Below are 14,832 nucleotides of genomic sequence, written 5' to 3'. Positions count from 1 at the left end.
AACAGCCCACGGGTCTGCACCTCCCACACAAAACCCTGTTATTTTTTCAGAAATCACTTTAGGCTGCAAGAGCAGACGATAGATTAAATTATCTTAGGGTTCAAGTTAAGAATTGCAGGTCAATAACTTCCAGTTTAGTATTGTATTTAAATGGGGTTTTTTAACAACTGAATTTAATATTTATTACTTTAATACCTCAGTGTTTATGTTTACGATATGTTTTGAAGAAAAAGTGCGATGAGCTTGTAAAATACTATTTATTGTTCAATATTTTAATGCTGTTCATGATAGCGCTATTTTATTCATAGCTTCAAAACACCCAAAGCAGTGTTCCTATGGGGGGCAGATAACGAGCAGAGCTTCTCCCAAGGACAATTTCACGGAGCACCGCCACCTGATCAGGAGCAGCTCCAGCTCTGAGCTCAGGAAAGTTTAAATTTTAACCAACAAGCGCGCTCCTCGTGTTCTATCCCTCTATTTATTTGTGCAATCAAATGTTTTGATGCATAACCATGCCACTGCCTCTGGTTCTGCAGCTGGAATTAGGCACTGAAATATTCAAAGTTGTTCCTTGGCCTTGCACTGAGCAAAATAACCATAAATGTAAGCAAGGGCTTTTTTTTTTTTTCCTTTTCCTGTGCATGGGAATTAATGTGGAGCAGGAGGACCTGCGATCATGCCCCAGCGATCTATCTGTTGACCCCACTTCTAGGCTCCAGCCTATATGTTAGTCCAGGTTAAAGGCAAAAATAGCAGTAGGAATGAAATGTTTGGTTCTAATAGAACTTAAGTGTTGCTAACGACTGACTTCCAGAACTGCTGAGTCAGCAGCTCTGCATTTCTGAAAGTTAATCTTCACATTTTCCAGTCTTTGATTGGGTTTTACTTGCTGTTCTGTTGGTTTTTTTCTTTTAGAAGTTAGAGAATATTTAATTAACCACCATTTTAGGGTGGCTCGGGTAATTTGCGTTCAAATTCATCAAGCTGCACTCAGCACTGACACCGTTCGGGTTCGTGCGATTCCTGGCCCCGCGCACGAGGACCCGCAGCAGCCGGGTGCCGCAGGGGAAGGCTGCAGTGAGCGCAGCTTCCACGCATTTTGGGTTCCCCTTGCCCTGGTCTCCTGCGTGTCCCCGCGAGGATGCTGAGCCGGAGGAAAACACCAAAACCCAGAGGCATTTGCTTCTAATATTTAGAAGTATCAGGGTACCAATGTGACAAAATACTGTCAGTTTGTTGTTTGCTGTGTAAGTTACCACTGAAGAGAGGCTATTTATATCTGATTTATTCTATTTGTACGTTTGCGGTGACGGAAGGGCATCCCTGCTGGCAGCCTGCCCGCACGGGAACTGGTTATCCCATACAGGACCGCTGCTCCCTGGGTCACTCCTTCTGCTGAGAGCCAGCGGGTGGCATCGGCTCAAGGGCGGCGTGGGAGCCAAACACTGCAAAGCTTAAATTAAGCTTCTTACCAGGACACATTAAGCTCCTGTTGTGCCAACTCCATACTCGTTTTTCCACCAAATGCTGTCACTTCAGTATTGTTGGAGAAGCAAGGGCGCGACAGCCAAGAGCATCAGCGGCTCCGTGCCTTGGCCATGGCTTCTGTCACCGCATGAACTTTGGTATATTTATCTGTATGGAAAGAAATCTCTTATTTTTGCTAATAAAGACCTCCTAAAGAATAAAGCCCCTGTCCTGTCCTTCCAAGTTGCTACCAGGGCTGTAAATCAGCACCGATGCAGAGATGCTGTGCCCAGTGTCCCCGTGCAGGCACGGATCCAGGCACGGAGGACCGCTGAGGATGCGTTGCATGCATTAGTGGCCAGGGAAGTGAGAAGACCCAAGGTCTGCAGATTTAAATGCAAATTTCCCTTTCTAGGGCAGCATTTACAGTTAAATAACTGATTACTGCCCAAACGTCACCAATAGTAAGCAGGGCTTTAGCATCCCTGCGGTTCCCTCCCCCTCATTTACAGGAGATCACACTGCTGCCTCCGTTTATCTACCGAGTTGTTTTTAGTTTCATTCACATTTGTTCTCAGTCAGGATGAGGTCTTGATCCTACACCAGATAGCAGACACTAGCTAAAAACTAGACTAACATCAATTAACAGCAGAACTGCTTGCTTTTCCTCGGGCTGCGGGTTGCATCCCTACGCACACGGATCCATACGCACAGCAGCTGAATCCCGAGCAACACCGAGCAGGCACACACGCAGCAGTTACGAATAAATCCAGAATTCAACCAGCACAACCATTTCCAAACTCCAGCTCACACCAACGGCCCCGTGAGATTATTTGTGTTCTCGGGAAAAATTGCATTTTACGAGCACTGCTTGAAGCTTTGCCCCAGGCTGTTCTGGTCCCCCGACCCCTCTGGATGTATTTTCATCCCTTTTGTATAAATTTTGTCCCATAGGGAGGCAGAAAACAGCTCTCAGAGCCCACGCTACGAGCTCAAAGTTGGAGCCCCCGGGCTCTCGTGAGCCAAATCGGTGCCTGGGCTCTGCCCTGCACGGAGAGAAGCGCAGCGTCAGCTCGGCTGTGGTGAGTTTTTCAGTAAAGCTCAGTCACTCTGGTCAAAGCAACCACAGGAAGGAAGGAAGGAGATGGGATGCCTCTTGCTGTGTGGAGAACAAAGATTTCCAGTTACCTGATGCTACAGGAGTCGCTTGATTCTCAGAGTAGGGCCACGCAGATGCTGAGAGGGCTGGAGCAGCTCTGCTGTGAGGCCAGGCTGGGAGAGCTGGGGCTGTTCAGCCTGGAGAAGAGGAGGCTCCGGGGAGACCTGAGAGCGGCCTCCCAGTGCCCAAAGGGGGCTGCAGGAAAGGTGGGGAGAGACTCTTCAGTAGAGCTTGTTGTGACAGAACAAGGGGTAATGGCTTCAAACTAGAGGGAGGTAGACTCAGACTGGACGTAAGGAAGAAATTTTTTACACTGAGGGTGGTGGAGCACTGGCCCAGGCTGCCCAGAGAGGCGGTGGATGCCCCATCCCTGGAAACATTCCAGGCCAGGTTGGCCGGGGCTCTGAGCAACCTGATCTGGTTGGAGATGTCCCTGCTCCTGGCAGGGGGGTTGGACTGGGTGGGCTTGAAAGGTCCCTTCCAACCCAAACCGTTCTCTGATTCTATGGTTCAGAAGAAGACCAAGGCAGAACAAATCAGCACGGGTTCACTCAGGGGACAGAGAAACAAGAGCCAGGAGACATTCAGTGCCAGATGGCCATGCAAGCCACGTGCAAACAAGTCTGTGCCATTTGTCACCAAAACACAGGGACGCTTGCATCATGACGCAGGTCTGGTGAGCAAAAGCACACAAACACGCCTCTGACTAAACATATGTATCATCTCCAAGAATTTTTAGGAAGGATGCTCTGGAAATCCCAGCAGAAACCATCTGGGCAACCAAAGGCAGCGTCTGCCACGGAGAAATGACATTTCCAGCAGAGAAGCAGTCACCATGATTCATTTCTGGCCATGTCCTCAGGCAGCCTTTTCCCCTTTGCCAAGGCAACCCTGTCCACAACAGTCCCTCTCTGCCAGCATGCACTGCTTAAAAAAAGCCAGAGAAAAGAGGGGAAAAAAAAAAAAAAAAACCAACCCCAAAGCCTGCGGAGCCAAGACACCCAAGGCACCGTTAGCAGCCATCTATGTGGCTGGTGACACCGGTGCCGGACGGGGCTGGGCAAGCCGCAGGATGAGACCCTGGGCACAGCATCCCCTCCACCAAATGAAACCAGACGGTGCTCCCCTCTTCTGTGTGCACCCCCTGCTTCTTCCACAGGGGCGATGCTGCGTGCCCCAGCGTGTTATCCCCATTGCTTACTGCTGATGTGGTTCCTGCCCATCCCAGCGTCAGCCTGGCTGTTACGGTAACAGCACAACAACATAGCCCAGAGGTGGTGGTTTTCTGGTTTGGTTTTTTTGTGTGTGTGTTTTTTTTTTTATCCCACGGAAGCAAACAGTTTCCTTGCTGGGTTATCTCCTTCCTGAGAGCTCAGCCTGATCAGCAGCCCCGGTACCTGGGAGCCCGAGTCACTCACCCAGCCTGCGCCGCTCCAGCCACCTAAGCAAGGCCGAGCTCCTCACCGAGACAAATGCTGCGTCTCGACCGGGCGATGCTGGTGCCACAAAGATGATTAAGTCACTTTTGGGATTAAAAAAAAAATAATTATTATTATTTAAATATTAAACCCTAGAGGAAAACAACTGGAGATTTGGTCTAAATACAGAGAAGGAGGATTATCAGACCTTCAGCTCCCCAGGGGCAGTGGCACTGCTCTTGAAGCGCAGAGCATCACCATCAGAAACAAACCCACCGGGAGCGGCGTGGCCAATTTGGGCTGGGACAACACAGCTGACACTACGTAAAAACCCCATTTCTGCCTCCCAGCACAACCTGTCAGCCAGTGCCACTGGCGCCAAGATCCACTGCCTGATTTTCATTTTCCTCTGTAGAAAGTCCAGTCAGCACTCTCTCTAGAGGAGCTCCGTCTGTGGTTAAAGCTGCGGGTTTCCGACAGCCCGGCGCGGGGCAGCGAGCCCCAAGCGGGCTCTGCTGCGCAGGACAGGGGGACGGGGACAACCCACCGCGGCTGGCAAAGTCCGGCCTTGCCCAACCGTGCCGCCACGCAGGCAGGGGTTTTCATGCCGAAACCGGCTGAGCCGCGGCGCATGAATCACTGCCAGCAAGCGCCGGAGCAGGCACATTGGCAATCGTCCCCGCTGCCAGCGACACGGCTTTGCGAGGTGCTGCAGTGCAGGCAGGCACTCGCTCACTCCTTCCACTCCGTTTCCATCGGAGAGAATCCCAGCTCGCGGGAAAACGCGGTAACCAGCGGGAGAAAAGAGCGCGCGCGCAGGGCTCGCACAGGTAAAACGTCAGTGGTGTCACAGGCGCTTCAGTTTAACTGCTGCAAGTCGTGCACGAGCACACGCACAAAACTCCTGAGGGCTCCAGAAGTGCCCGAGCGTCAGCCGCTCCCGGTACGCAGGCAAGTTTCACTTTAAATAAGGAACATGCCAAAAGCGGCAACGCAGGAGCGATCTGCTGGCTGAAGGAGCCATTTCTTCTGCTTTTTCTTTTTTTTTTCCCTTGGAAACTTTCCTGACAACGGTAAGCACCCCGGTGCTGGACAGTACGTTCTTGCTGTTCTCGCCTCCTGGCCGAGAGAAGGAGCGCAGACAGGCTGATCCCAGCTGAGCTGGTGGAAGTGTCTCTGAGAGGGCAGACAGGCATCTCCTCCCGTGGGCTGGGCATGAGGAACAAAACCCCACTGGCCTCTGTCTTGTAACGGCGGGGGAGGAAACCAAAACAAAATAAAAACCCACCTGTGTCTCTTGCCACAAGGAAGATGAGCACTTGCTCTTGGACCCTTCATCCTCCCAGGGTGCCATGAGGACCAGGGACCAGGCTTTTAGCGAGACGAGGGACCTCAAGCACTAAACGGGCAAAATCAAACCAAGTAAACTGTTTTAATCATTTTTAAACTGCAAAAGCCTTCAGAACCTTCCTGATTTCAGTTGTGGTTACAGTTCACACTTGTTGTTGAATTTTAACTGCCTGTACCGCTCAGCCCCGCGCAGCTCGTGCCTCTCCGTGCCCTAGATTTCAGCCGCACATGACTGAAATCGGGGCTTTTGTCATGAAAGAGGTCAGGCAGAGCAGCGCAAACAGGGCAGCGTGCCCCGCCTGGGCACACATGTCACCCAAACGGAGCGGGGGGGAGCGGGCACGGCCCCAAGCTTCGCAGGCTGCCGCTTTCTTACCCCAGCCATGCCTGACTAATACCGGGTACGGGAGGGCGCAGGTTTACTAAAGCCGGGAGCGTGATGCCGCCGGCGTCCCGCTTGCCGCAGCCACGTTGTCGCTGCTCAGGGGCCTGGTTTCTGGGAAGAACTCATCTCCGTCTCCCGGGACCAGCATCCCGTGGACCCACCGGGGCACGGCTGGATGGCAAGACACCAGCTCCAATCATCCCGTCGAGCCCGGGGACCCAGCGCATCCCACTCCTCCCCGTGGGGCTCCGCTTTCGGTATTTCAGTAAGCGAAATCCCAGCCTGACACCTATTCGTCTGTGCTCCGGCTGTGCCCGCGAGGTGGAGGGGCAGCAGCTCCGGCTGTCTGGCAGCGAGAGGCATGCAGGGGCACGCACGTTTCGCCCCATGCCACGGGGTCTGCCGCGGGTGGGGTAACCGGGGGCTGCCCTGCCCCACTCTCGGCATTGCCGGGAGCCGTTTTAGTCTCAGCATCAGTGGGGCTGGCAAGCAGGGCTTCACATGTGAGGGTGCTAGGCGGGTGCTCGTGCTCTCAAGGAGCAGCAGCGGCCGCCCGGGACAGGCAGGTGCCGGTCCTGCCCGCGCCCCTCGCTGGGGATGGGGCCCAGAGCACCGCACGTCGCAGGGTGGGAACCCCACACAGCTACAGGTTACATGGGAGCAGGCCTTGGACATCAAACAACTGTTCCACTGCCACTTTGTCCCCCGCAAAAGCCCAACCATCAGTTTTCTGCAGGCTTTGAGATTCGAGGGCAGATTACTCAGGAGGGAGGGTTGCACTGCCCCAGCATCGACGTTTCTCCTCCGTCACTGCACAGCAGTTGGTCCTGGCCCCTCTCCGAGCTCTGCAGGTTCCTATCACAAACTCATCTACTCTCCAACAGCACGGGAGGATGCAAGACAAGTAGAAAAACTGTAGGTTAACACACTCCCTCCAAAAAAAGCCCGTAACAACAAGCGTACTTATCATTGGTAGAGCCAACTTTACCTGGCCATTTCCACCCTGCTTCACCAGTAAGGGTCCCACATCCCAGTGCAGAGCCTCAGGAGCCACCCGCTTCCCTTCTCCAGCTGCAGCACCAGGACAGCAATGGGAGCCGGAGCCCCGGAGGCACGGGAGCACCCATCTCAGACTCCACACGACCAGCGGAGATGGGCATCCTGATGGGACAGCGGGATTCAGCCTCAGCGCACGAATGCGGAGGAGGCATCGCACCATTTCTGCTGCCGCAGACGCCGTTTAGAGCAAAGCGAACAAAACTGCCTGATGAACGGGGCTGCGGGGTGCACAAAGCCAAGTGATTCCCCCGGTTGCACCTGCAGCTGGTGCACGGGGGCTGCGGAGACACTCAGGAGGGAACCGTTCCCAGAAAGGCACCTGCTTTCAGCGCAGCTCCTTTCCCATGCGGCGCACCGGGCTCTGCCGCCAGCCGAGCCCCCGGCGCACCCCGCTGCCCGCCGAGGAGCCGGTGCTGCCCGCGTCTCCTCCGCACGCGGGCGGTTTCGCAATGAGTAAGGGCTGGTTACCCTCAGCCGTACGGAGACGCGCAGCAGGCGGAGAGGCAGCCGCCTAACAGGAACAGCGGCCGCTTGCTTTCCCCTTTGCGCTAAATCATCGCTTTATCCTGAGACGTCCTGAGGCTCTGGGGAGGATTCGTCTCCCGATATCGAAACTCAGCCCTGGGGTGGTTCACAAGACGCCTGCGAAGCCTGAAGCCAATGACTGAAAACGTGATGTGGCAGAGATGCACAGATGTCATGACTTTTTTGGGTGCTGTCCCAACTGGCAGTCTATTAATTGGTGGAAAAGCACAGTACAGACACGCTGGCACTCTCGGGGCTGTTCGATGACGATGCAGATGAAGGAAGGGAATTTGTTTAATTGGTTCCCATCCACGCCAGCTCTTCAGATGCTCAAATCGGAGCGCTTCCCTGGGCTTTCTGATGGGAGAGGAGCTGGACATCCCAGCCCACAACGCAGGTAGAACTCCTCAGCTGGGCAGCGAAGGCAATTCAGTGGTTTAACCCGGGCAGTTCTCCTTTCCCACCTCTGCCTTCTGTGACCTGTCGCCTTTCGCCTCTCGGCAGGGTCTCTCCACCATTTCATCACAGCCTGAAGCAACCGAATATTCTTTTTTGCTCCACACAACGGAGCTGGACTGCAAGGTTCCTTTCCTGGCAGTAATGCCAAATTTCTTCTTCCCTGAGCTGAAACTTCACTTCCTGACTCTGTTGCAATGCTGACCCCAGCCGCTGCGACGGGCCCAGCTCGCACACCCTCCCCGAAACCTGCCCGCAGCTTCCACTGCGGGGTCAGCCGGAGCTGCTCCGGTTTTCAGAGCAGCGAGGAACAGCTTTGCCTTTCCTGGATGGAAGAGGTGCTGCAAATGGCCAGAGCGGGACTCCCATGGGCTTGTTCTGACCTAAGAGGGCAACTTCTGGAGAGCACCTGACTGTTCCTCGTTAGCAAAAAGCACGTTTTGCTCCCAAGCACCCTACTTTTACAGTTGGGTCTGAACTGCCAGCCATCGCCGCCTGTCGTTGTACAGCCAGCCCCAGGAGAATCCCTCTAAGCTCAGGTTCAAGCAAGCCTGATGTTAGCAGGTCCTTTACTAACCCATCTTTTTTGAGCGTTAAGCAGTTCAGCTGCGACAGCGTGCTTCATCCCAAGCTGTGTGGCAGGAAATCCTGGCAACTCTCCGATGTACCCCATCCTGATTCCTAGAAAAATCCAACCATCTTTTAATTTTCCACAGAAAAGTTTGCTTTTCTAAATCGTGCAGCTTGCCATCAGCTGCACCCAGGGTAGAAACCAACCTAGGACAGAAACTCAACCCAAATCAAAGCCTACTTGGCCAACAGAAGATTGCAGTTGGCTTCCACCAGATTTAGAGCAGGCTTGCAAGCACGGATGGCCCACACATGAAAAAACATCTCCTGTCAATCACAATCCTTGTCATTAGAAAACTAGAGGCACCAGCAAACTACCAACGACGCACAACTGCTTCGTACTCCTCCAGTCTCAGTTGCACAACGCGCCTTCCTGCCCCGCACACCCACAGCGGCCCTGGGGACAGCTTGTCCTCTTGGGGCTGCCCAGGGTTGACCAACACCACGGGAGCCCAGCAAGGCACCGCTGCCGCGCCCGCGTCTCGAGAAGCGGGAGCCGCAGTGCCGGCAGCTCTCCGGGCCTCGCAGCTACTTCTCGCGTTGACGAACGAGGAAACAGAGATCTTCGTGATTCATCTCTCAGGTAGCAGCAAACACTGATGCTATACCTGGAGCGGAGCCAGATTTTTGGTTAAAACCAATCCCCTCAATAGTAAGAAATAATTTTTTTTTTTCCTCAGCAGGAAGTTTGCTACTAAAAATAAGAAGGTGGGGTGAGGAAAGAGGGTTTATTTTCCTACTAACTACTAAAAATTAAAAATGTTGTGGTGAATCTTTCACATATTCCTCAGAGTCAGCAGGTCACACGTACAGTCCCTCGATTTTGCGTGAAGTGTTGGGCGGCTACGTCACAATACATACGTACATGGATTACGTGGTGGACGAGGATGCTGAAAGGTTAGAGAAAATTTCAATTTAAGTTGCGTTCTGCAGCTTCAGCTCCAAAGCAAGACACAGCCCTTGGCGCAAACCACATCCCCTCAGTGTCTACAGCAGCACTGGATGCAGCTGGATACCCGAGAGCTTTCATTTGCGATTGCGAAAGTACGTTTGTCAGGCGGGAGGGTTGCGTTCCCTTCAGGTCACCCAGCCCGGCGCAGGGCCAAGGCGGGGCTTCTCTGAGCGAGCATCACCTCAGCCACAGCTCCTCGGAGGCGGAGGTCAGCCCTCCTGACCAGCTCTGTCGCAGCGTGCTCTGGGTACGAGGCGTGGAGGGGAGCCCACCCAAAGGCTCTCCAAGCCTGGGTCCAAGCATCACAGGAGCAAGGGCAAAGTCAGAGGTCCCGCAGCAGCACAGGGCATAAGAAGGAAAGAGGCACCAAGCAGTTCGGTCGTAGCCCAAGTGTGTAAGAGGACAACGGCCCTGAACGCTCCCAGAAGACCTTCAATGAAGTTCAGAGGCAAGTCCTGGATGGTGGGAAGCCTCAGGGAAGGAAGCTGTGTGCTGCTTTTGTCATTTTGCTTGGGGCCAGGCATCTTCTGAGTCTCGAGCCACAAAACAAAGCCCAGGGACGCCCTTTGCAGTCCCTCAGTGATGTTTCTCCAAAGCTGCAGACAAACCCAGGGCAATGGAACTTTGGAGGAGAACTGTATGACAGACACCGGGGAGGGCGTCCAGCTGCGGGTCCTGGTTCTGGGAAGGAGTAAGAGGGATGGCGAAGGAGCTTCTAAAAGAAGGGACACTGAGGCATGCTTTGGTGGCAGCTGAGCTGGCGTGGTCCCTCGCACTGGGCTGGGGGGAAGCATGCGTGCCAGCACTGCCAAGGCACTGGCAGCCTCTGTTGGTCGTTGTCTCCCAAACGTCCACAGCCATCACCAGGGTCCAGACGGCGGGTGTGGGGTTTTGCTGTCTGCACCACCACTCCTGGTTTCCAGTCAGGCTTGAAGCACTTTCAAGAGGAGTTAGCAAGAGAGACTCTCACACACCTATCTCATTGCTCATTATCTTAGTGGCTCATCTTCTGCTTCTGGTTGAAGTCAGCCTTCTGTGTCTTCTTTCAAGGCCACGCAAAGGTCAGGGTGAACCGGGTGACACCAGTACAGGTGTAACGAGCTTGCAGTGTTGTTATTTACCAGCTGGAGTTACCAAGGAGCAAATCAAGACCATCACAAATTCAGTTCTGGTCAACTTCCTCCTCTTTCCAAATAACTTGTAGTTTCAGAGCATCTCTACTGCGGAAAGAAAACAAAGCTTTAGTCAGAGCTCCCTTGGCACACAGGCTGGCAGGGTCACTCGGATTCACAGCGGCCGGTGCCCTGGGTCTCCCAACAGCCACCCCATCGTCACAGCATCCTCCCTCCCAAGGGAAACAACCCACACATTCCCTGAGGGAGGAAGCTCTGATGTGACAGAGCCCGGGCGAGCAGAGCAGCTCACCTGCTTTTCCCCGTGCGGACGCACCCTCTCCGCCAGCCGGGCAGCGACCGACGCTCACAGTGACGGATGCTCCGAGCTGGGGCTGGCACGAGCAGCGTGGGGGCTGCAAAACCCCACCTGCCAAACGGGGCTGAGGGAACTGGGAATATCGCAGCGGCAGTACTTCGCTGGCTCACGAGGTGACACAGCATCCACCCGTGCCAGAGGCTCAGGTACATCCCACGTGAGGGCCTAACCCTGCGGCAAAGTGCTGCAGAGCCCGGGGCACCCGTATCATGGCTATGGGGAGCTGTGGGGGGCACGCAGACCCGTGGAGGGGTGCATTAGGTGCTGAGAAATCCAAACCTGCTCCACCAGCCTCAGCCCTGCCCAGAGCATCCCGGTGCTGCCCCTGCCCGGTGTCCCCAGCTGGGAGGGCTTGTGAAGAGTCACAGCCACCTCCTCTCACGTGTCCCAGGTCGGTGCCTTATTCAAATATTCTCTATCCTGGCTCCCCTTAGAGCGTTTTCCCCAGGGATGCTGCATAGCATCACTCTCGGAATCCAAACAGAGCTGGACTCCTTCACGCTGCTTTTTCCATCCTCACCCGACACCGGCCAGCAGACGGCACCGAGCGCTCCCCCGGCTCACAGCTGCCCTCTCCTCTCTTCTTCAGCCTATTTACCTGCGGCGCTTTGTGAACAAATCTGGCCAAAAATTTTGCTTTCAAACCTGAAGCAACAAAACATCGCCCTGCATGAGTAAGAGCCTGTTCTCACCCGACGCCCACACTGACCCAGCGATTCCTTTTAGCACCAGCAGCTTCACAGAAAACAGGCGCTGGTTTCACCCACCTAGACAGACGCTATGAAAGCGGTGACAGAAAGACAGAGTCTGGCATGTTGCGGCGAGCGCTCAGCCCCTCCAAAGAGATTTCGGCTGGGGCGGGAGCGCGAAGTGGTGGGGGGGTGATGCCCCATCCTCTCCCGGAGCCAGGATACGCGGGACAGCCCCCGGAGCTGTGGCAGGGCACCCCCAGGACATCTGCTCTCTGCTGCCGGCTTCAACGCCAAGGCCAAAATGGGGGGGTTTGTCCAGCCCTGGGAGCAAACCCCCACTGTGGGTGGGCGGCATGGGCAGCTGGGTGGCCGTCAGTGCCCACCCCGCTCTGCCCTCCACCAAACTCCGACAGAAAACACCTCAAGCCACAAATCCTCCCGCTGGAGTCGAGATCTGTGTCAGTAAGCACCGCGATTTCCAGAACAGGCTCTCGGTAGCGAAGGAAACCCAAACCTCCGCCCCCCACCTCCCAAGACAACCTCGGGTTTTACTACTGGGATTACGTTTGTTTACAATTTCCCCAGCCCCCCCCCCCCCAAAACCTCCAACCTGCGCAAGCCCGGCAGAGCTCGCGGTGGCTGCGGGCTGGGCCCCTGGAAAAAAATCTGCCTGCGCTTCACACCTCGGGGCGCCCGGCGCGTTTGTACAGTGCGCGTTTCCGCTTCGGCGGGGCGCGCAGCATCACGCAAACAGAGCCAGTTTACTGTCAGGGTTTTAGGTGTCGGCTCACTGTTTTGGAACTTGGCAGCTAAAGAAATGACTCCTCCCTGCATCGGCTTGTGCAGGCAGGATGGGAGGAGGTTGAAGCTCCTCTTCTCCATCCCCAGCTCCCATCTCGCAGCACCTTTGCGGGATTTGGCTTCGTTCCCAGCAGCGTCCCGCAGCATCCCCCCTCGGAGCAGCTGCATCCCTACCGGGACAGGACAAACGCTCCTTCCCTGCTCGAGTGCCGCGCATTCGGTGCTGCCACTGCTCGCACCCCAGCATTAGAACACCTTCCACGGCAGAGGCAGCGACGTGCCATGCTCCATCCTCTATCCAAGGGCATCGTCTCACCCACCACACGGGCAAACCGGCTCCAACCCCAGCTCTCCTAAACCCGCTCGAGGACAAGCTCGGGCTTCACAAATGCGATAAGAGCACCAGAGAGACGCAGCCTGCCAGGCTTTGCTAAGACAGCTCACAAGTTTCCTCCTGACAGAGACAACACCATGCCTTTTGCCAGTGACCAGCTCACAAAAAGCGCTTGTTTAAGCGTTTGTACGCGCAAAGTTGCGTCAGGCGGAGGCAGCTCGGCGCGGGACCCCGCCAGCTCCCAGTTCCACTTTCAGCCTTTCTCGGTGCAAACGCCGCTGCACGGCGGTAAGCGTTCTGCTAACTTCTTGAAAAAGGCAAAAGCTTTTCAGTCAAGCGCATCTCCAAACCACAGCGTGCGCCAACAGTTTTACCGCGCCGCGGGCACACGGCCGCGGCTGGCTGCTGCTGCGGGACCTGCAAAGCCACCATGGGGAAGCTCTCGCTCCAAGCTGCTGCTGCTCCTGGATGCGTCCCTCCCAGCAGCATCCTGCGCTGGGCTCAGCTACACCCCATGTGTGACAGGGATGGGGATAAAAATAAATTAAAAAATAATAATGAAAAAAAAATTATGATGAGGCCGAAGCTCCAAGTCCTTTGGGGGCTGATATCATCCCCTCCCCATCACCATCCACGCATCAGTTCCCATCCCTGCGCCTCAGAATCTGCCCTGCGTGAACTGGAGGGAAACATTTTCAACAGCAGCAGCAAAAGTCACAAGCCTGACTTCAGTGGAGAGACACTTAAAGCAAAGGCAGGGAGGAAAAAACCAACAGGACCCTGGGAAAAGCTCCGTCCATCCGAAGATGGACGCGGACCCGTGGCTCTGAGCAGGTCTTACCTGGGCCGACGCAGGATCCTCGCAGGCCAAGAAACGCTCGAAGTCTCAGCTCTGACCAGCTGCTCAGAACCGGGGCGACACTGGGGACGCCCCCGGGACCAGCCCCCGCTCTGCCATCAGCAGCGGGGGTCCCATATGTGCAGCTGGTCGCAGCCCTGGGGTCCGGTGCGGCACTGCAAACCCAACAGCACGAGGGCGAGTGTTGGAGCAGATTCAGACTGAATTTCGCCCAAATGTAGATTAAAAACACCTCAGGGCGCTCGGCAGGTGGGGAGAGGAAAGCCTGCTGCATCCCATCCCACCAAACCCAGCAAGCGGCAGCGTGAAAGCCAGCGCTGAAGATGTGGGGTGAGCAAAGGAACCCCCAGTAACCGGGGGGGGCTTCATGGCACCCCTCCAGCTCACCACAGCTGGTCCAAAACCTCCGTTCTCCACAGCCCGGCCGTAGCTGACCTGCATAACGGGGTGCACATCCCACCCCGCGTCTCAAAAGCCCCAAAAGGCCCAGAGGTACTGGGATCCTTTCCAGCAGGGAAAGGAATACTGGGAGAGACCCCCTCCAGCCCCAGCACTTACAGCCCCGTCCCAGGACACGCCAGGGCAGAATCACCAGCCCCTTCTCCCAAGGGATCTTGCATCATCCCGCGGTGCTTGGGTGCTGTGGGCCAAGCGAGAGCCCACAGCCGGGTCAGCGGAGAGGCTGCAGCAGCAGCGCGAGGCTCCTCCAGCCAGCGCCGTCGGAAAACACAGCTCCATCGGTCGGAGTGAAAAGAAAAGCAACCTGGCTCCAAGCGTGAAATAACGAAACAAATAATCCGACAAAGCCCGGTGCATCGCGCGCTCGGAGCCTCCCTGCGCTGTGGTTTGGCAGAGCTCGTGGCAGCGTTCCCAGGCTCCCACCTGCCCAGCGCCCGGCTCTGGGGCTGCACACTCAGCCGGGGAGATGCTCAGGGGTCCCCACCCGCGGCTCAGAGCCCAGCCCGAGACCTCCAGGGAAAAGCCCCACCTGCGGGAAGCAGAAAAGTGATGGTTTGGAGTCAAAGAACCCGACGGGACCCCTGAGTCCCCCTGCACCCCACGCTGTTGTACCTGCACACCCCCTGCGCCCACCCGGCAGCCCCTCCACTGCTTCTTCACCCCCAGGAGGAAGAAGAAGGTGAGAAAGGCAGCTCAGGATCTCACCGCTTCCTCCTCTCCCACTGATGCCGCAGCCCAGCGCTGGGACGAGCACCAGCAGCCCCCAGCATCCCCACAGCCATACACCCCAGCGCG

Source organism: Chlamydotis macqueenii, chromosome 23 (assembly GCF_036417535.1).
Source record: "Chlamydotis macqueenii isolate bChlMac1 chromosome 23, bChlMac1.mat, whole genome shotgun sequence".
Lineage (NCBI taxonomy): Eukaryota > Metazoa > Chordata > Aves > Otidiformes > Otididae > Chlamydotis > Chlamydotis macqueenii.
This window is presented reverse-complemented; position numbering follows the sequence as displayed.